General features: G+C 38.6%; 1 protein-coding gene and 1 long non-coding RNA gene across 4 annotated transcripts in view; one reads left to right on the forward strand and one right to left on the reverse strand.

The window, feature by feature from the left end:
* Positions 1-16,753, reverse strand: part of PAFAH1B1 (platelet activating factor acetylhydrolase 1b regulatory subunit 1) — an 83,103-nt gene extending 66,350 nt beyond the window's left edge. For 2 of the 3 annotated variants that reach the window (XM_025851081.2, XM_073879258.1), the window contains exon 1: positions 16,377-16,753. The gene's annotated coding sequence lies outside the window, so the exon portion shown is untranslated. The remainder of the gene's footprint in view (positions 1-16,376) is intronic. The other variant, XM_073879259.1, reaches the window with a different exon arrangement.
* Positions 329-3,091, forward strand: LOC141370391 (uncharacterized). The gene is made up of 3 exons (XR_012374386.1): positions 329-424; positions 1,072-1,126; positions 2,867-3,091. It is a non-coding gene; the product is annotated as an uncharacterized lncRNA (long non-coding RNA).
* Positions 16,754-21,992: the final 5,239 nt, after the last annotated feature.

Below are 21,992 nucleotides of genomic sequence, written 5' to 3' on the forward strand. Positions count from 1 at the left end.
GACCCCTATGAAAAATTCTAATCTGACAGTGGTTAGTTATCTTTCTGAATTAACTAGTTTACTTTTATCATAAGAACATTGTGAAAATAACAGGTTTTTTCATTGTTAGCTCACAGAAAGCTAAGAGTTAAATTTGTGCTCTGCCTGTAGCAAGTACATTGTGATACACCTTTTTGGCCTAGACTCTGATTACATTTTATCCTTACCCTTTGTTTGTTTCTTCTTTCTCTTCATTTTTTATTTTAAACATCTTATTTATTGATTTGACAGAGAGATAGAGCCAGAGAGCCCAAGTAGGAGGAATGGCAGAGGGAGAGGGAGAAGCAGACTCCCCGTTGAGCAGGAAGCCTGATGCAGGGCTTGATCCCAGGACCCTGGGTCATGACCTCAGCCGAAAGCACATGCTCAACCACGGAGCACCCAGGCGCCCCTTTCTCTTCACTTTTAATTTATGGTATTTTGTAGTATGTGCATCTTTATAAACTGCCTTAAATAAAGGGTTACAAATCAAATACAGAAACTAAACAGGTAAAACTGTGAATCAGCTAGAAAAAAAGACAACAGTGGTAGAACTGTTTTTTTTTTTTTTTTAAAGATTTCAGAGTCAGACACTTAGCAGACTAAGCCATCCAGGCACCCCTAGAACTGGGTTTTTAATATAAGTTAAATTAAAATTAAAAACAAAATGATGAGAAAAACTATGATTGCAACCCAAACTCTGGACCACCTGGGGCACCTGGCTGTCACTGGAGTGTGCTGGAGTGTGCAACACAGTCTCAGGGTTGTGGGTTAGAGCCCTGTGTTGAGTGTAGGGATAACTTAAAAAGAAAAAGAAAACCCTGGACCATGCACTTGTAATCTGTGGATAAGGTATTTAATAAATACACAGTGCTGAAACATAGGATGGTTGAAGAGTTTTCAACCCCTCTGCTTAAATAAACCTTTCTAGAACAAGGGTATATATAACAGCTTTAAAAAAAAAAAGGTGAATATCTTGCATTGTACAGAACTTCATGAATTACAAACTATCTTAATATCTTTTTGATCTTCAACTGCACTGTGTCCTCAAAGCAACTTACACAAGAATGAAGAGATCACAAACAGAGGTCTACAGAGAACAATGCAGGTAATATAAATGAGAAAAGCAAGGAAGGTTGTAATCTTTCCATACAAGACTCATTTTGTTTGCATATTACAATATTCTTCACTCCTAGAGAAATATGCTCTGTTCCACTTTGTTGACTATTGCAGTCATCCAACTATACTTTTTTCCATTTTTTTATAGAAACATCAACAAAGAAGTATTTCTTCACTATAAAAAACAGTGCAAGGGCAATAATTAAACAGTAATGAAGTGGTAGGAACTTGTTTCACTGGCGAGCTTATGCCCATCTCAAGGAGGGCAGCTGCAACTCCGCTTGGACCAACTGCTGCCATGGGAAAATGTGAGCCTCACAGTTGCAAGAGCTCCTAATTTTTCAGGATAATCCAAAAATGGAGACCTTATGCAAAATAGCTAATTTTTAAATGTTGACACAAAAGAATTTTTTTAATGATGCAAGGCAAAGATAAATGCAATTACAGATTTGGTTTTGCCTAAAGGCTGCCTACCAGTGTGTAAACCCTAGCTCAGTACCAGATTAATATGGGTTTTTGAATAGTTGAAGAAACAAGAAAGAAAAACAGGATTTACGAATTTATGGTCTAAAAAATATATATATATATATATCTCAGTGCTAACAATATGATCTATTCTATTTATTCAATTAAAAGCATACAAATTACTAAATAACAAATATTTAATTAATAACCTTAGGATAAATTCTGCAATGCAAAAATAAAAAATAATTTTATGTTATCTATAGACAGCTTCATGTTTACTGAAGTACTATCTATAATGAAAATTTAGAAACAACCTAAATGTCTATTTTTGTAGTACAGATATAAAGAAGCTACAGTATAATCATATATGATAAACTATACAACAAAATAAACTAGATCTACATATTAGTAATATATCTAGAAAACAGTTAGGTTAAAAAAATTTTTAGAATAATATAGAGTATATAATTCATATAAATTTTAAGCATTATTGTTTTTTAAAGATTTCATTCATCTATTTGAGAGAGAGAGAGAGAGAGAGAGAGAGGGACAAGCAGACTCCCCACTGAGCTGGGAGCCAAATGTGGGGGCTTGATCCCAGGAACCTAATATCATGACCCCAGCTAAAGTCAGATGCTTAACTGACTGAGCCACCCAGGTGCCCTTTAAGCATTATTTGTTTTCTTTTGTTTTGTTTAAAAACTTTGAAAGAGAACATGGGGGAGGGGAAGGGCAGAGGGAGGAGAAGCAGGTTCCCTGCTGAGCAGGGAGCCTGGATGAGGGGCTGGATCCCAGGAGCCGAAGGCAGACGCTTAACCGACTGAGCCACGCAGGCACCCATATTTTAAGCATTATCATACATAGTTTATGGATACATATATGTATACTTTACTGTTATAGTATAAAAAGAGAACAAAAGGATATATACAAACTTTAAGAGGAACTTTACCACTGGGAAGAGTGAGGGAGGGGTAACGGATTAGAAAGAGGTATAAAAAGGACATCAACTACAATAATGCTTTATTTCTTTGTTTTTTTTTTAAGATTTTATTTATTTATTCATAAGAGACAGAGAGAGGCAGAGGGAGAAGCAGGCTCCCCGCTGAGCAGGGAGCCCGATGCAGGACTCGATCCCAGAACCCTGGGATCATGACCTGAGCTGAAGGCAGATGCTTAACCATATGAGCCACCCAGGTGCCCAATAATGCTTTATTTCTTTTCTTTTTTTTTTTTTTTTAAAGATTTTTATTTATTTATGTGACAGAGAGAGACACAGCGAGAGACGGAACACAAGCAGGGAGAGTGGGAGAGGGAGAAGCAGGCCTCCCGCGGAGCAGAGAGCCCGATGCGGGGCTCGATCCCATCACGACCCGAGCCGAAGGCAGACGCCTAACGACTGAGCCACCCAGGCGCCCCAATAATGCTTTATTTCTTAAACTAAAGCAAATATGACAAAATGTTAACATCTGTCAATTCTGGTAGTAGTTTATGTGGATTTTTTTACATTACTGCAAGTACTTTTCCTGCATGTTTGATATATTCCATAATTAAAATAAATAATAAATTAAACTGGAGATATGTAAAATAAAAAACAAAAGCATTCTGAGTATAGGTCCCATCACAGGGCCTCCAAGAGCAAACTGATGAAAGCACTGAAGGAATAAATCCTACACTTTTGAGGTCCTACTGTGTTGAGTTTTGGAGTTCAACAGTAGAGGTTCAAATGTCAACCTGGCCACTTAAAAACTGTGTGACCTTAGGCAAATTTTCAAATTTCCTAAGCCTATTTGCCCATTTATAAAGGGAGTTCTACTATCCACCTCAAATAGTTGTGGTGAAACTTAATGAGATAATCAGTGTTAAGAGCCTGCCTGCCATTTTAATTCCCTCAACAGAGCTCAGGAATAATGAAGAAGAGATAGTAATTTCACTTCGAAAAATGGCAATATGGCACAGTACCTTTTGCACTTTTACATACATAAGCAAAGTAAAAGAGACCCTTGCTATCCTAGTGTCCAAGGACAAGAACAAATCACTTTTGCCATCACAAGATGGCAGAAAGTAAAGGTGGACTGCCCTATTACCATTATCAACTCATCTTAATCATCTTCATCATCACCATTAATAACAATGATCAACATTTACTGAATGTTTAGTTTTAGTGAGTGCCAGGTACTGTCCTAGGCTCTTTAAATGCATTAACTCATTTGATACATCACATAAAATTTGATGTAAGCGAGAACAAGAGTGAAAGTAACATACCATAAGATTATGAACTGAGAAGAAAAGAAAATTTCTTTCAGGTGAAAAAAATTAGGGAGTTGCCTGGAAAAGGAAAATTTGGTATGCAGATTTGAAAGATGGACAGGTCAGGGTATATACAGAGAAAAAGAGAAGGGAGTGGCACAGTGAAAACACTTTAAGGAATAGGAAGTATCTTCATAAGGCTGAATTACAGGATACATGGAAGGCAGTAAGAAAAAGGGTAAAAAGATGAGCCAGGACACAAGAAAACTCCTTTGAGTACCTCATCTGTTTTAAGCTGGTATCTATTAAATAGCATGTTTCCAGCAGCGTGCCCTTTGCCCTTTGCTCACTAAAGACAGTAAAAAGCTAATTTTTGGCAAAGTGACTTCTCAGAACTGTGGTTCAGGAAAATTAATCTGGCTGCTTTATGTAATATCCCACATAATTCCTCCTCTTATTCTCTCCTATGGCTAACAACACCCAGTTTCTCAATTTTACCCAGACACCCAAGCTACAAATCCGAGACGTCTTCTAATACTTCCCTCTCCCCATCACACTACTCATTCACAATTCTACCTCCTAAACCTTTCTCTCATCAGTAACCTTCACTGTCATGACTTTATATCAAGCACTAATCATTCTTTCCTGAAAAAGTTTCCTAAGTGACCTCCAAACTCCAATCTATATCCCTCACTGCCACCCACATAAACTATCTAAAATACACATCTGATCATAATGCTCATCTTTGCTTGGAACTGTTTGTTGACTTCCAAATTGCCTACCATATGTATACAGAATATAATTTACAAAGTCTATCAGTCTACCTTGGCAGCCTCATATCCATACATACCCTACAAATCCCCTCTGCCAACTACTTTCCAGCATACACATAATAGTTCTTCATGCTTTTGTACCTGTGGACGTTGCTGTTTCCTCTACCTAATGGCCCTGCAATAGCCTAAGTGATAGATATCATACACAATGCATACCACTATAATCCAGGACCCAGATTTTAAATACTACATAAGAAGGAAAAAAAAAACCTACAAATACTAAATTTCCTATCCATTTAATTATATTACTAAGAATCTAGAGAAAATTCAAATCCAAAAGTTCTCCTTTCAGTCAAGTTTCCCCCCCTTTTTATAAAACCATTTGATGGTAAAAAAAAAAAAAAAAAAAGAGCCCTTCTTAAAATCTGACAAATCCTTATACTTAAAACTACTGTAACACTGTATGTTAACTATACTGGAATTAATAATAATAATAATAGTAAAATAGCCCCCCCAATCTAACAAATCTAGAAATAGGGAGGGGAGCAGGGAGCTAAGATTTACCCAAGAAATGAATAAGTGATTAAATATTCTGGCTATTAAAGTTTATTACCATAGGGGCACCTGGGTGGCTCAGATGGTTAAGCGTCTGCCCTCGGCTCAGGTCGTGATCCTGGGGTCCTCGGATCGAGTCCCGCATCGGGCTCCCTGCTCCGCAGGAAGCCTGCTTCTCCCTCTGCCTCTGCCTCTCTCTCTCTCTCTGTGACTCTCATGAATAAATAAATAAAACATTAAAAAAAAGTTTATTACCATATTTTCATAAACAATGAAAAAAATTGGATATAACAGAATTAACAAATTTTAATGTTTTTAATGATTAAACAGTCACTTCAAATTTTTAAAATTATTACGCCATGATGCTAGCTATTATCTTTATAATCATAAATCTCAACATAAAGATATAACATAAAAAACACATAAAAAATTATTCAAGCTTTCTGGCTCTTTGGAATTGACCTAAATAAGAGTTTTCTGCGTAACAGTATATCTTTTTTTTTTTTAAGATTTTATTTTATTTATTTGACAGAGTGAGAGAACTCGAGAGAGGAACACAAGCAGGGGAAGCAGGAGAGGGAGAAGCAGGCTCCCCGCTGAGCAGGGAGCCCAATGCGGGCGGGGCTCAATCCCTGTACCCTGGGATCATGACCTGAGCCTAAGGCAGATGCTTAACAACGCCCCATAACAGTATATCCTTAAAGAGAAATTTATCTCTACCTAGAAAAAAACAATGGCCTATTAATTTAGAGAAATTAAAAACTACCTTAGGTCATTAGTTCTCATTTTTATGGAAGCATCACAATATACCCCCAAAGCTTCAAATACCACTAGCACAGAGAATATCTAAGATCATAAGTACTTTAAAAAGTATTGCTTTAGAAATGTTAGAAATAATACTTTATGGGGGAATCCATCTTGACTCTTTATTCCTCTATAACCGATTACTTTCATCTGCCAAGTTTACCTCCTCAACATTTGTTGGATTATTCTTTTGTCTATGCATATCACCATCATCTCTCACTTGGACTAATTTCAACAGGTCTGCCAAAATCCAGTCTTGGGCTGTTAACATCTATCCTCTACACAGCTTGCAGAGCCATCTATTTAAGATATAATCTGACCATATCACTTCTCTACTTAAAAACAAAACCTTCATCGGCCCCCTATTTTTTACTTACTTAATATTTACATAACACTTAGTATATGCTAGTCACTGCTTTTAAGTGTTTTACAGGTGTTCATTTACTCCTCATAACTGCTTATGAGAATTTAAGTAACTAGCCTTTATATAGTGTGCATGTGTGTGTACACACACACGAGTGTAAAATATAGATAACACAGTTATGTAAGCAACAGAGCTGAAAGCTGAACCCAGCACCTGGGGTCCATAGGTGGGGCTCTTCATCACTCAACTATGATGTCTCCCTACTTCCTAAAGTCCACATGCTTCAAAATAGTTTATAAGGCCTTTGATGACTATCTGATCCCTGCCCACTTTTCAAGTCTCATTTTTAATCAGGTCCCACTTTGCTCACACTCCAGTAACACTGAGCATCATGTAAAGGAGGTCAGATCTTCCCTCTCCCCACTTTGTGACCTTTATGATTCTACTGCTGTCCCCAGTCTGGAGCACCTTCTAGTACCTCAGCATGGTTCCTACAACAGACTGCACTGAATACATCCTGATGACAGAATCAATTTTTTAATGCTTCATAAAGTTATTGAGCAATAAGAAACAAAAATTCCCTATTATTAATTACACTGGCAGACATATGAAACACAAAAACACCAAGTGTTTTAGGACTCAAGTCTCCAGTACACCTAACTAGTTATCCAGTTAAAACACACACAAACAACAATAACCAAAAAACCTTCCCCAACCTTGGTCCTCCTTCAACTCTTTCTTAAGTCTATGATGGAGCCTGGAAATTTACATTTTTAACAGATAAAAACCTACCTCTGATGAAGACGGTCCATTAACACCCTGCTTTACAGGCCAGACCAAGGTAATCAGGCCAGATCAACTCCTCTATACTAACTCATGAACCCAGCCATACTGACCTACTTGAAACTTTCCTCACCAACCAAGCTGTACTAATGGGATTGGGTACAAATCATTTCCTCTACCTGGAACCCCAAACAACGTGACAGGATTTCTTCAAAAATGTTCAACACCTTTGTGAAGACTTCCTTGAACAGTCTGGGCCCTCATCACACCAAGTACGTATTTTGATTATAGCAGTGTTATGCTACCTTTGTATGTGTTTATATACTTTAAGACCTTCAAGGGCAGGGACTGATAATCATGTTTGTATCCCTAGTACTTGGGATATAATTTAGCTAAATAAATGTTTGCTGGACAGAAAATACGATGAAAATTTATTTGTTTTAAAGATTTGTTTTTAGAGAGAAAGAGTGAGAGTGCAAGAGGAAAGGGAGAGAAAGAATCTCAAACAGCCCCCACTGAGCGTGGAGCCCAAGGCAGGGCTCAATCCCACGACCCTGAGATCATGACCTGAGCCAAAAACAAGAGTCAGACGCTTAACCGACTGAGCCACCCACGCACCCCTAAAAAAAAAAAAAAAAACTGATGAAAATTTAGAAGAGAAATATATCTAATGGTATTGGATATTTTTTTTAAGTTTTTATTTTTTTAAGTAGGCTCCAGGCCCAGCATAGAGCCCAATGCATGGCTTTAACTCACAACCCTGAGATCAAGACTTGAGCTAATATCAAGAGCCTGAGCCACCCAGGCACCCCAGGGTTGTTTGTTTTTTTTTTTTAATAGAAAACCAATGCAAGTCTCTATATAAGTGTTACAATGGAAGGGCAAGATATAAAGAATGTAGTAACTGCAATTCTCAAAAATAATCTTACTCTCAAATTATAAATTCTCTTTAATATAAAATAGTATCTTTTAGGACAGGACATGTCCTGTCCATTTACCAGTTCTGTTTTGAAAGTAAGAGTCTAATCAGTCAAAATGTTTTGTTTTCTGCTGCACTATTTAAAATTTATTATTTAGAATATTCAAATACTAGGAAAGAATCAATGACTAAGATCCCCTATTTGCTTTGCTTCTCAGATCACAGCAGTCTCCCTCTACATAAGCCCCAAAATGGAGAAATGGGGAGCTCTTCTCTAAAATCCCAACACTGAACTTTACTCTCAGAATAATTTCTAAAGGAATATATAATTCACTTAAGCATATTTCTTCAAAATTTTTCTTTGATCTTTATTTTCCAAACTATAGTTACAATACTATTTAGAAAACCAGGCAAAATTTAGGGTTATTTGAATTAATATTTAAGATTCTAAACAAAATTTTTCTGATAGTCAAAAATGTAAATTATTTTAATAAATGGGGGAGAGGAGATGAATCTATTTTATAGAACTCCAATTAACACATGTAAACACTGCCCCCTTCCTAAACACTGAACTTGACTAGCTTTCCAAAGGATAAAGCAGAAGAAAGAAAAAATACCTTTAGGGTAGAGAAAACTAGCACATACTACATTAACTAAATGATGAAGGTTAACACCACCAGTGATGTTTTGTGTGTATCATATAGCCCTAGACATGATAGGATGAGAAGTGCACTTCACCTCTGTGGTATTTCTTCCAAAAACCCTTAACCCGAGTCTACTGAAAAAACACCACACAAACCCAGTTTGGGAGACATCTTACTGGATACCTGACGAGTACTACTCAAGACTGTCAAGGTAATGAAAAACAAGGAACCAATAAACTGTCACAAACCAGAAGAGGCATAACCAAATGTAATATGGTACCCTGGGCTGGATCTAGAACAGAAAGAGGACATTAATGGAAAAACTAGTCAAATCCATATAAAGTCTGGAGTTTAGGTAACAGTAAATACAAAGACTGACAAATGTACCTCAAAAATTAAAATGTTAACAATGGGGAAAATTGGGTTCAGGGTGTATGAACTCTCCGCACTATCTTCACAACTTGTCTGTAAATCTAAAATTATTCCAAAATAAAAACTTTAGGGGCACCTGGGTGGCTCAGCCATTAAGCATCTGCCTTCAGCTCAGGTCATGATCCCAGGTGCTGGGATCGAGCCCCGCATTGGGCTCCCTGCTCGGCGGGAAGCCTGCTTCTGTTCCCTCTCTGTCAAATAAATAAATAAAATCTTAAAACAACAACAACAACAAAAAAAAACTTTATTAAAAAAACACAGGAAAAATGTGTTTAAATTAATTTAAATTATTTAAATTAATATTTAAAAGTACAAAAATGTTCTGATTGTTAAAGATGTAAACCATACTTTACAGTTTAAATAAAATGCTTATTTGCAACATACTTTTACATTAAAAAAGATGAATTATTCCATTTGGCACTGATTTACATAGCACTCTTTGCCTATTAAGAAACTTTGAGGGGTGCCTGGGTGGCTCAGTTGAGTGTGGGACTCTTGATTTTGGCTCAGGTCATGATCTCAGGGTGGTGAGATCAAGTCTGCATCGGGATCCAAATTAAGTGTGGAGTCAGCTTCAGATTCTCTCTCTCCCTCTCCCTCTGCACAACTAAATACATACATACATACATACAATCCTAAAAAAAAGAAACTATGAAGACATCATTGGTTTTCAGATACACATAACGAATACCAAAGAGAAAAAAAATCCCTAACACTAACCTTGGCATTGCGCTCCCTGCTCAGCAGGGAGTCTGTTTGTCCCTCTGCCCCCCCAATTCCATGCTCTCTCTCTCTCTCTCTCTCAAATAAATAAAATCTTTTAAAAAAAACCTACTATATTAATATATTGACGACTTATTTGATTAACTGTATGTTAAATTCTCCTTAAAAAAAGTCTCTAACAATAAAAAAAATCATTTACTGAAGGATTTATAAGCCATTCTTCATTCAATAGTAGCCATTATTCTCTGAGTTAGATACTGTCAACATTATCCACTTACAGATAAGGAAACTGAAGCTTCTGCTCAAAGAACATAGCTGGCAAATTGTGGAAGTAGGACTACTAAAATATTCAGATATGGTTTTAGTCAATAGCTTAATCTGTTTTCTGTGATAATGCTGAATGTATAACTCCCCCCCTTAAAAAATAAAAATTAGCAACAAAAAAACAAATAATAAAACTGACTCATCTTCACCTTCCCTTTTTTTGCAGTCAGCATATTTTTTCTTAAAGTTTTTATTTATTCATTTAAGTAATCTCTGCACCCAATGTGGGGCTCAAGCTCATGACCCGAGATCAAGAGTCACACACTCTTCTGAGCCAGCCAGGCATCCTGCAGTCAGCATATTTTTGATAAAATAAAAACAAATATGGAAAGATGAATAAAATATAAAATATGCCTTAAGCATACAGAACACTAATATCACAAAACATCTATCTTTGCCATAGACTTATTAAAGTGGATTAATCAATATGCAAAATCTTAATAAACATAAAATTTTGTATTCATTTAAAAATTAAAGTCCTTGAAAATTTCCCAGATTTTTCTTTTTTTACGATTTTATTTATTTATTTGACAGAGAGAGACACAGCGAGAGAGGGAACACAAGCAGGGGGAGTGAGAGAGGGAGAAGCAGGCTTCCCGCTGAGCAGAGAGCCCGACATGGGGCTCCATCCCAGGACCCTGGGATCATGACCTGAGCCGAAGGCAGACACTTAACGACTGAGCCACCCAGGCGCCCCGAAAATTTCCCAGATTCTTAATTTCACTGTTATCAAAGGACAGTCTCTCAGAAAATTTGTTAACAACCTTAGTTAACTGTCAATAATTCTTGTCAACACATAAGAGCTCAAAGAACAGATAATCAAAATGCAAAAAACAAATAATACAAGATGCAAACGTAATGCATCCAGGTGAGTTAATTCACTTCTTATGGATGAGAATTTTGTGGCCCTGATAGGTATGTCGGGAGTGTAACCCTGTTCCCTGGAACAACATAAAATCCCTTTAAAGGAAGTATGAACACTTTTCCCTCCTTCACCTCAATTCCTGAAAGATCACTGGAAGTCAGCTATTACTAAGAACTATAGCTTAGCACATTTCCTTTCACATAACCCTGCATTCAATCTATTAAAACAAATATTTATTTACTTATTAATACAACTTATGTATATTTACTTAAATATTAATTTAATACCTAATATTAATTTATTAACACTTGCTTGTTAATACTACCAGCACGTATGCAACAAGTATTTATTTGCTTATTAATACTACTGTAAAACAGTATCAGGCACTCTCTGGGAGTCCCTACTCAAATACCTAAGGCCTTATGTAAGCAAAATAGTTAACAATACAAGACTGTATGTTAATAAATGCCAATTTAAATGATGCAGGCAATAAATGCTAATGGATTTTCACCATTTAAGAAAGGAAGAAATTCACAAACACAAGAATAGTCATAAAAAGGGTCCATTTTGTCAAAAGAATAAGAAATCATGCAAGGCAATACCCAAGTGGTTAAATTCCTATATTTGGGGCGCCTGGGTGGCTCAGTCGTTAAGGGTCTGCCTTCGGCTCAGGTCATCATCCCAGAGTCCTGGGATCGAGCCCCGCCTCGGGCTCCCTGCTTGGCGGGAAGCCTGCTTCTCCCTCTCCCACTCCCCCTGCTTGTGTTCCTGTTCTCGCTATCTCTCTGTGAAATAAATAAAAATAAAAATAAATAAATAAATTCCTATATTTACCTCAATCTAGCTGCTACCCCAACATGTGACCTTAGGGAAAGACATTCTCTAAATTTTAATTTTCTCACCCATAAAAATACAAATCTGCCTCCAAAAGTAGCAGAACAAATGAAAATGAGTACCACATTCAATATATTTACAAAGTTCCAGAGAAATGTTTATGACAATGTTAAATAACAGTAACTTTATTTTTTTTAAAGATTTTTATTTATTTGAGAAAGATTGAGAGAGAGCGAGCATAAGAGGGGGGAGGGTCAGAGGGAGAGGCAGACTCCCCGCTGAGCAGGGAGCCCGATGCAGGACTCGATCCCGGGACTCCAGGATCATGACCTGAGCCGAAGGCAGTCGCTTAACCAACTGAGCCACCCAGGCGCCCAGATGACAGTAACTTTAGAGGATACCTTTCCAGAAGTATCCTTAATGCACAGCTCAATCCTACCTAGGGACATTTCAACCAAAAGCCACCATCTTTTAAAGAGAAAACAATAAATCAAAATCATAAGCACTTATGATGCCTGCATCCACTGAGTATAAAGCATTTCACAAATATCAATTATATCTAACTGCCATGGCAAGGTTAAAAATGATACATATAGCAGTTCAGACACATAACCAAGGTTCTGTTTAAATAACTACCTGAAATGTCATGCCAAACTAGCAACAAAGCTAAAACAATCCAAAAAGCCTTAATTGCAGTTCATTATTAGGCTCATGTATTATAACATTTTTCTTCACGAAGTACAGATTTCTCAAAACACCTGGCCTTTACAACTAAGATTCACTCTATAGCTAAACAACTTCAGGAGGACAGGTTTTCATCTTTTTTGTTCCTTTATCTTTTCAGAACTCATTGCATACCATTAGTTTTATTTTAAATAGAGCAACATTTTAAGTAAAAACAAAACAATTACAGTCCTATTGTAGAAGACTTTAAGAACAGTGACAAAGAATTTCCACTTCACATTTAACTATTTCTCTTTCCAACATTATGACAGGTTACCTGTCATAATGAAATATTTTCAAAATAGAGACTTAGACGTGAATAAAAAAATCTCTTCTAGGACCACAGCAGACATTGGCCAGCTCAGTTTAAAACCAACTGAGCCTTAAGTCCCCTTGGCAAAAGAGTATGTGACTCACTATTGTAGAACTCAATGGAAAGAATTGGAAAATTCGTCTTGATTGCTCTAAGATTTTGCTTTGAGTCTGTTTTTTAAAGACATTTCCATACTGTTGTCAACTTCCATAGTTTCTACGGCTTGTTTATTAAGATGACAAGTTGTGAATAAGATGAGCCATATGTAAACAAAAAGGTCCTATTTTTTCTTGAATACCTAAAATATGAGTCACAAGGTGTATACATGCACATATGTGTGTGTATGTGTAGTATGTATTGACATACATATTATTTAGTACACAGAAGGGAAACATTTACATAGAAAAAATAGAGACAATGAAACATGGATGTTCTAGCTAGAAAAAGAAAAGTTATGATACTGATTTTTCCCTTCCAGAAACATCTCCAAATTTCTAATATTCTAAAGTTATTTTAACTGAAAAAATACATACCAAACAATTCTACTAAAAAAATGAAATCTATCCCAATCTCATTAAAAGTTTTATAAATATAGGATTATGAAGAATTTTAAAAACTGATCTACAAATTAAGCAAAAGATCCTGTCACATGTATCAGAAACATCCACAGATACATATTTGGACTAAAGCTCTCTTATGTCAAATTATTTTAAGCTCCTGATCAATGAATAGTCTACTGAAAAATCACCACTCTTAGTGCACTTTTATACCTTAAAATACTAGGATGGGAATATGTCACATAACAGTCAATTACCATTCTCTACCTTACTCGTTCCTCACCATATGAACCCTTCTACCTTCTAATCACATTAAAAATAACAAAAGTGTGAAAATATATCATACACTGACAGTCTTAAGTCTCATCAAAATCACATTTACCATATGAATCTGACATTCTTTTGAAGATGTCTATTCACATGAATGCTTGATGGAAGACATTAAAGTGACCTACCCTCTCTTGTGGTAGTACCTTACAAAAGGTCCCTTTCAAGGGACAACACAAGAAAACCTTTATAAATAGCCTTTAACACAAGTTATCTTACCCTTTTTTACTCATCTCTGATATTATTAAAAAATCAGATTTACTGTTTCAATGCAAACTGAAGTAAAAGAAAACATCTATAGTATTCTTAGATTTTTGCCGTATTATCTATTACTATTTCTTGCCAAATATTTCTGGCATTCATTAACTTACATTTACTTGACTAAAACAATAAAAAAAACATTAACACAGGTTGTATACATGTGTGTGTATGTATACACAAATACAGAGAGACAATAAGTGTCTGCTTTAGAGCAGGGACATTGCTTTTTACCCCAACTGCAAAAATGTTGGAAACTAAAAACATCAGATTTTAAAATTTACTAGAGAGAAATACCTTTGTTGTAGCACCAATTAGTATCAAATAACCTTACAAAACATAAGCAAAAGAAAAATGCTATGAAAGGGCAATCTAGCATTTCACAGCTTCTGCTCTCTTACTCCACCCAGTCTCCTCAGCTCAATGGCTGTTCACAGCATCCACAAATATTAGCCCATTTTTAAAAGGAGAGGGGATGGGTACCAAAACAGGGTTATCTCTATCAAAATCAATATACAGAGAAATATCTGGTGAAAAATTCGGTTCCTTTCTCTGATTTATAAAAAAAAATAACAGCTTCAAATTTGTTTTAAGAGATCCTCCCCTTCTGAACAATCCAAACAATGATCATTTATAATAGAACATGAAAGAATAAATCACCCTAAATACAGATTACAGTTATGCTTTAATAAAAACTGCAACTTGCAATTGCCAGTTATTTTGCAAAACTGTGTCTTGAAAGATACCATGAGAGATTAAAAGCTAGCTGATGTCTTAGAAGCAAATCAGAATTTTTTAAGTAAAAGCCTTTTATTTATTCAACATTATATCACTGCCGACATACTCAGGCAGGAAATTTTCCTGATTAAAAGACTGAACCCTGCAGTAATCAAGCCCTGCTGCAGAAAAAAAACAAACACACACACAAAAAAAATTTTTAAGCAAATACTACTGTGGCAAAGGAGGAGGGATGACATTACTGGTATGAAAGGCCCAAGCTCTCTCCTCCGCCCTAGACTCAAATGAAATTCACACAAAACAACCCACCTCCCAACAAAAATAGAATTACTAAAAATGGCATAAATTTTTTGTTTAGCCTTTAAAACGTCATGAATCTTGAGGACTATGTGTTAAAGTAGAGGTCGGGATAACAGTAATATCTTTATTCTCTCCCGATTGCCTCTTAAGGAAAGGGGGAGGGGGGGACCTTGGCATGACATCGCCCATTGAGAATGAAACCACAAATCTGGTTCTTCTCTTCAAAAGCACAAATTCTTAACCAAAGGACGGATGTAATTTGGACCCAAACCCCAACCCCAAAAGAAAATTTCCTGCCCTCCTCCCAGGGAGTTTCTTGCTAAGTCACTGAAGAAAGGTAGAAAAACAAATAAAGCCAAGGCACCTTGCTCTCTTATCTAAAATACTGAAAACCTACTCTTCTCTACTGTTGAGAGAGAGAGTTCAAATTTGCCCACCACCTCAAAGACATTTTCTATTTTCTCACCTGGGAGACTAAAGAAGGCACTGCGTTTCCTAAAGGAGTGGGGAGATTAGATGAAGGGGAATGGCTGAGGGCCTCGAAGCTGTGTTACAACGTCAAAAGGCAACTCCCGTCTCAGGAGCCAGGGGCAGAAAAGAAAAACCTGCCTGATTCGGTGGGTGGATGCGGCGGATGGTTCAGAGGGTCGGACCGCTCTTTAGCGGGAGTAGAGGCTGGACCACCGCACAGAGGGACCAGGGAAGGGCTGGGCCATCCTCCTCAGGTCAACCCCATCCTAAGGACAGGTGGGGGACGGAACGCCTGAAGGCCTATGGGTGCCCAGGCCCCGCGGAGCCGAGCACAGTCCCCGAGCCGCCAACCACGGGTGGGGTGGGGACTGCGGAGCTCGTCTTCCGCGGCCAGGGAGAAGAGGGCCAAACCATTTCCCCAAGATCAGAGAGCGACCTGCTCTCCACGCCCTTCCTACCCAAGAATACTTTTCTTGCTAAGTCACTGAGGGAGGAGGGCGATCTCTTCCCGGGGAGGGCCGCGGGTGGAGTCGCGGCGGCTCCGGCACCCCCCGAACCCGGGTCGGGGAGGACGGGAGCGAGGGCAGCGCCCTCCCCGGCCTGTCCCCCCTCCTCCCGTGTCTCTCACTCAACGGCCGTCGCGGCCGCCATTTTGAGAGCGAGGAGAGAAGAAGAAGGAGGAGGCGGTGGCAGGGGGAGGGGAGAATGGGAGGGAGGGGACCGGCGCAGCCACCTCGTCAGGCCGCCCGGCCCGGCCCGCAGCCGCCCGAGCGCCGTAGAGAAGACAGAGGGGAGGGCACAGACCCCCTCGCCGCCTTACCGGAGCGCTGCACCGCCGCCTCCGCAGGGCCTCTTCCGTCCTTCACTCCCATCCACCGGCGGGGGAGGGGGAGAGGGAGAGGGAAGGGAGGAAGGAGGGAGGGAGGGAAGGAGGGAGGGGGAGGATGGCGCGCTGGGCCCGGTCCCGGGGAGGGGGAGGGGAGGGGAGCGGGCGGGCTCCTCAGCCGTTCCGGGGCTCGAGCCCAAGCCTGGCCCTCGCGGCTTTTCTCGCTCGCGCCCGAGCGCTCCTCCTTCTCTTTCTCGCTCCTTGGGCCCCGGGATCGCTGCTCGTTCGCTCGCTCACTTGCTATCTCAGCCGCCGGACTCCGCCGCCGCCCCGCCGCTCCAGCTCCGTCTGTCACAGGAGCTGCCCCAACGCCCTGACGTCACCGCGCCGCCGCCGCCGCCGCCACCGCCGCCGCCGCCCCAGACCCGCCGGGATAAGAGAGGGGAGGGGGGCCGGGAGCGGAGAGGGCTGCGGCGCATGCGCCGGCCTGGGCCGGGCCCTGAGCCGCGCTGCCTTCCGCTTAGCCGGCGGGCTTGCGGTGCGGTTTGGCTGTACCGAGTGGCGGGCGGAGGAGTTTGCGCAGGAGGTGCTCCTTCTCGCGTTCTCCTCGCCTCTGTAACCTTGAGGTTCTCTTTTCCTAGACCCTCGTCTGATGGTTCAGGCACCTCGTGAACTCCGGCTGTGTTCACCTCCCCGCCCTGCTTTTGCCCACAAACAGAGCTCTCCCCGCTTCTCCCCGCCAACACTGGGGACCCGTTGGGACCCGTGGATTCCGGGCCCCGATAGGCTTCAGGCTAATGTGGAGCCTAGGCCAAGCTGTGGCCCCTTCTACCTCCGGCCTTAGGGTTTATTTTCCAGTTTGGTGGGGGCAAAGAGGAGGGAAGTAGGTTGGGTTGGTTTGGAGAGAAGAGCTGTTGAGGTTAAAAGGCTGATGGAAAGCCCAATTGTTTTATTTTTTATTATAGATTTTTAATTGGGAGGACTCGCTTTTAGACATGATTCAGCTATTCTTTTCCTTAGTCACACACACGTTTGAGACACTTGAAGTCTCGAAACTGACACCTAAAGAAAGACCTGGAACTTTATCCTTAGAAGGTGTTCACGCCTGCGTGTATGTGCGTGCATGTGTGCGTGTGTGTGTGTGTGTGTGTGTGTGTGTTTGCTAAATTATAGGTTTATATACTGATGACAAGTCTTGGGAATTTGCAGTCTATTTATTCCACACGGAGATATTTGATTTAAAATAGGCCAGATTTATATTGCACTGTATGTTAACTAAAATTTAAAATAAAAATAGGCTAGATTTGAAGTTCTGACACTTTCAATATGGAATATTCTCTTAATAAGTGGTATCTAGTGTGATTATTTAATTTATATTGTCCAAGGAAACTCGTTTCCTAAAACATAGGTTTAGGCTTTTGTTTATTGATTTTATTAATTCCATGTGTAGGTAAATGCATACACTGACTTTGAGAAGCAACTGGGTTAATGAAAGAGATAACTTGGGTGTGAATCCTGGATCAGCCATTTACCAGAAGTGCAACCTTCGCTAAATTACTTGTCTGGCCTGGGTTTCTCTATAAAACAGACCTAATGAAATAGCTAACTTATAAGGCTTCTGTGAGAAATGGGGAGGTGATGCTGCATGTGTGATATATTGTCCTTAATGGGGAATCCTAGGTAACTCATGTAACCATTTCTGTTGCTTGATACCAAAGCAAGTTCACTTTTCCAGAGCAAGGTTGTCTCTATCCCTGGAGGTGTTCAGGAAGAGCATGAGTGAGGGTTGGTTGTCTGGAGGGCTTGGGTTTTTCTTCATGAAGGCAGGGAAGGAAGTCAAAGGGTCTCTGGAAGATCTCTTTCAGGTTTACAGCTTTGGAGTTAGACAAGGACAACAAGAGGAGGCACAGAGGTTTGGTCTGTGCTGTGTCCAGTAACAGTAAACATGAAATAAATTAACCTCTCTTGTTCTAAGAATCCACCTTTGGTTCATTTTTACCTTTTTAAAAATATTTATTATTGTGTGATATCATACTACTTAGTATTTAATAGCTGAGTAAATCAGTTATTTTTAAAATGAATGTTCCAAAAGCCAACAGAATTGCCCAGAAAGAAATCAGAATCACATTGATAAACACTGATTTGAGACAAGTAGGCAGTACTGACTGCTGTAAACCTTAAGCTCATAGACTCATGTATTTAGAATCTTTAAAATCTGTTTTTATGTTATTATACACTAAACTGAGATCAGGTTTTATTTCTGTAGCACTCCTTTAAAATACAAACTCCCTTGGGAGGAATGTATAAAAACTTTCCTTGGATTATAATTTTTCCGAATGGAAATAAAACTGTTATATGCTTAACTTGATGTGGAGTGATGTGTTATAGTTCTGTGCACTTTCTTTTCAGTTGCTAAAATGATAGATCCATCTTAATAAACACTTGTCTTTTGAGAATGGAGAATTAGGACATCTATGCCATCCATCATAATTCATAAGGACTTACATAGAACCTACTACATCCATCCAAGAAACATTTAATAATGAATATTTTGGATGATGTTTCTTGAGAAAAGATTAAGTATAAACATCCATTTTACTTACCACAATTTAACAATCTCCCCATTCATTTGAATTGCAGATCTTTATTTTTCCAGCAGACATTTTCAAAATGGAAACATTTGTTTCAATTGCTGCAGTAAAATTAGTGTTAGTTTAAACAATTCTGCAAATAAGCTAACGAAGAAACACTCTAAAAATACTATTGGGGAGAGGACAAAATGTCTTCTAAAATCTGTTTACAAGGAGAACAAATGTTTTTTTCTTTTTTCAAATTACTACTTTTATTATTACTTTTTAATTCCAAAATAGTTAACATACAGTGTTATATTAGTTTCAGTTATAACAATGAGCATAAATGTTAAAACTTTGAGAATTAACCTGTCTTCGTTTAAAGGCAAAGACACATTGTTATGTGTTCATATTTGATAGAGAACAATTAGCAGATGGTGAGAAGATTCTGTCAAGAGACTCACTATAGGAGTTTTTAGCTAATTAATTTGTGTATCTGCATTTCTCCAAAGCATGGACATGTCAATGAGGGCAAATCCAACTAAACTAGTCATTCTTCATCTCAGCATCATGACATCCTCATGTATCATGAACATTGGGAAGCCATAGAAACAAAGACTATTAAAAGAGGGGAAATTCTCAAACTGGACATAGAAAAAATGTTTAGAAGTTACACTTTGTAATATGAAAACTTTTAAAATATATATAGAAAATAATTTCTAAAATGCTAACATACAAAAGGACATACCAAATTCATTCTAGATGTCACCACCATAGACCATGAAGAAAGTAAAACAAGCTTTCTTCCCTTTTATGACTGTGTGTACACCTAGTAGAGTAAAAGATTCTCACTGAGAGGACTCAAAGAAGGCTTTATGAAGGAGGTGATTTAAAGCAGACCTTAAAAAATGGCTAGAATTTTAATTCATTCATTCAACAAATATTTATTGAGTGCCTTCTATGTACCAGATACAATGAACAGAACAAATAGAATCCCTGAGGTCATGGAGTTTGTATCCTGGTAGAAGACACAGAAAAAAAGGTGGCAATAAACAGTATCGAGGTGAAAAAATACGACAGACTACACTAATGAGGGTAATAAGAGAAAACATTTCTGAGGAATGAATGACATTTAAACGAAAACTGGAGTAGCCAAGGGATTCCAGATTAAGGAACACGTGCAAAAACCCTGGGACAAGAAAATGCACTTGCTGTGTCCCAGGAAATGAAAGAAGGTCCTGGCAGATAGAATGAAATGATGGTGAGGAAGGAGGTTTCTGGACTACACTGGTCCAGGGGACACCATTCACGTTTTATTCTCTGAATAGCCCAGCAAAGGAAAAAAGTAGGAAACAAGATCAGAAAAACAAGTAGGAATCAGTACAGGGCCTTGAGAACAGTAGAGAATTTGGATTTCATTTTTTTAATTATCATTTATTTATTTTTCTTTTTTGAGAGAGAGAGCATGCAAGAACATGAGTTAGGGGAGGGGCAGAGGGAGAAAGAGAATCTTAAGCAGGCTCCACACATCACGGAGCCAATGCTGGGCTCGATCTCACAACCCTGAGATCATAACCTGAGCTGAAATCAAGAGTCTGACGTTCAATGGACTGAGCCACACAGGCACCCCTGGATTTAATTTTTATAGCTGTGAATAAAGATAAAGACAAAAACCAAACACATTTTAACCCTGCCTTTTGATCTTAAGGACTTAAAAAATAATTATGTTATTGGGATGCCTGGGTGGCTCAGTTGGTTAAGCGTCAGACTCTTGGTTTCAGCTCAGGTCATGATCTCAGGGTCGTGATCTCAGGGTCATGAGATGGAGCCATGCGTGGGGCTCCGAGCTCAGCAAAGAGTCTGCTTAAAAAAAGAAAAGACTCTCTCTCCCTCTCCTTCTGCCCCTCCCACCTGCACTCTCTGTCACATATATAAATCTTTAAAAAAAATAATTGTTATTATTTTACCTTTTTAATATGTAAAATTTCAAATGTATACAAAAGTAGACAGAATGATATAATGAACCCTCATATGCCCATCACCAGGTTTGACAAACTCATGGCTAACCTTATTTCATATATACTCCCATTCATTTCCCTCTCCAGATTATTACTATTTTTATTAAGTAAGCTCTAGGCCCAGTTTGGGGCCTGAACTCATGATCCTGAGATCAAGAGTTGGACACTCTACCAACTGAGCCAGCCAGGCACCCCACCATATTATTTTGAAGCACATTCTAGATATCACATTATTTCACTCATTAATAGTTTAGTATGTCTAAAAGAAAAAAAACTTTTATGAAACATAATGATGATACCATTATTACACTTAAAAGAATAACAGTAATTCCTTAAGGATATTCTGACCCTGTCCTTTGATCTTTGCCTCACCAAAGGCATGGACTGATCAGAAGTTATAGAGAAATTGGACAAGAAATATAGTTAAGCAATCTTGGGCAAAAGAACTATCCTAGATTACCTGAAATCTGCCCACAACTTTTCAAGCATAAATTTAAAAATTAATACAAACAATTGGTCTTTTATCCAATTAAAATGCATATTGCTAGTAGAAATGATTTGCACAGCATGTAAGTGGCAAGGGCTAAAACAGCACACGGTTGGGGAACCTGGGCGACTCAGTCAGTTGAGTGGCAGATTCTTGGTTTTGGCTCAGGTCATGATCTCAGGATCATGATTTTAGGGTCTTGAGATCAAGCCCTGAGTCAGGCTCCATGCTCAGTGGGGAGTCTGCTGGTGATTCTCCCTCTCCCTCTCCCTCTGTTCCACCCCTGCTCATGCTAGCACTTGCGTGCTTGTACACTCTGTCTCTCTCTCTCAAATAAATAAATAAATAAATCTTTAAAAAAAAATAAAATGGCACACAGTAAATTTTTTACCTATAAAATCTGACCCAGGAAAATTGCATGTGATCAAAATCATGACCACAAAAGGATACTCACAGTAATAGAAAACACAAAAAAGAGAAAAAAACATTAAAAAAGAAAGTATAAGAAACTCTGATAAGTCAAATTTCCTTTAAA

Source organism: Callorhinus ursinus, unplaced genomic scaffold (genome assembly GCF_003265705.2).
Source record: "Callorhinus ursinus isolate GAN/ISIS: 27379988/994484 unplaced genomic scaffold, GSC_fseal_2.0 scaffold34, whole genome shotgun sequence".
Lineage (NCBI taxonomy): Eukaryota > Metazoa > Chordata > Mammalia > Carnivora > Otariidae > Callorhinus > Callorhinus ursinus.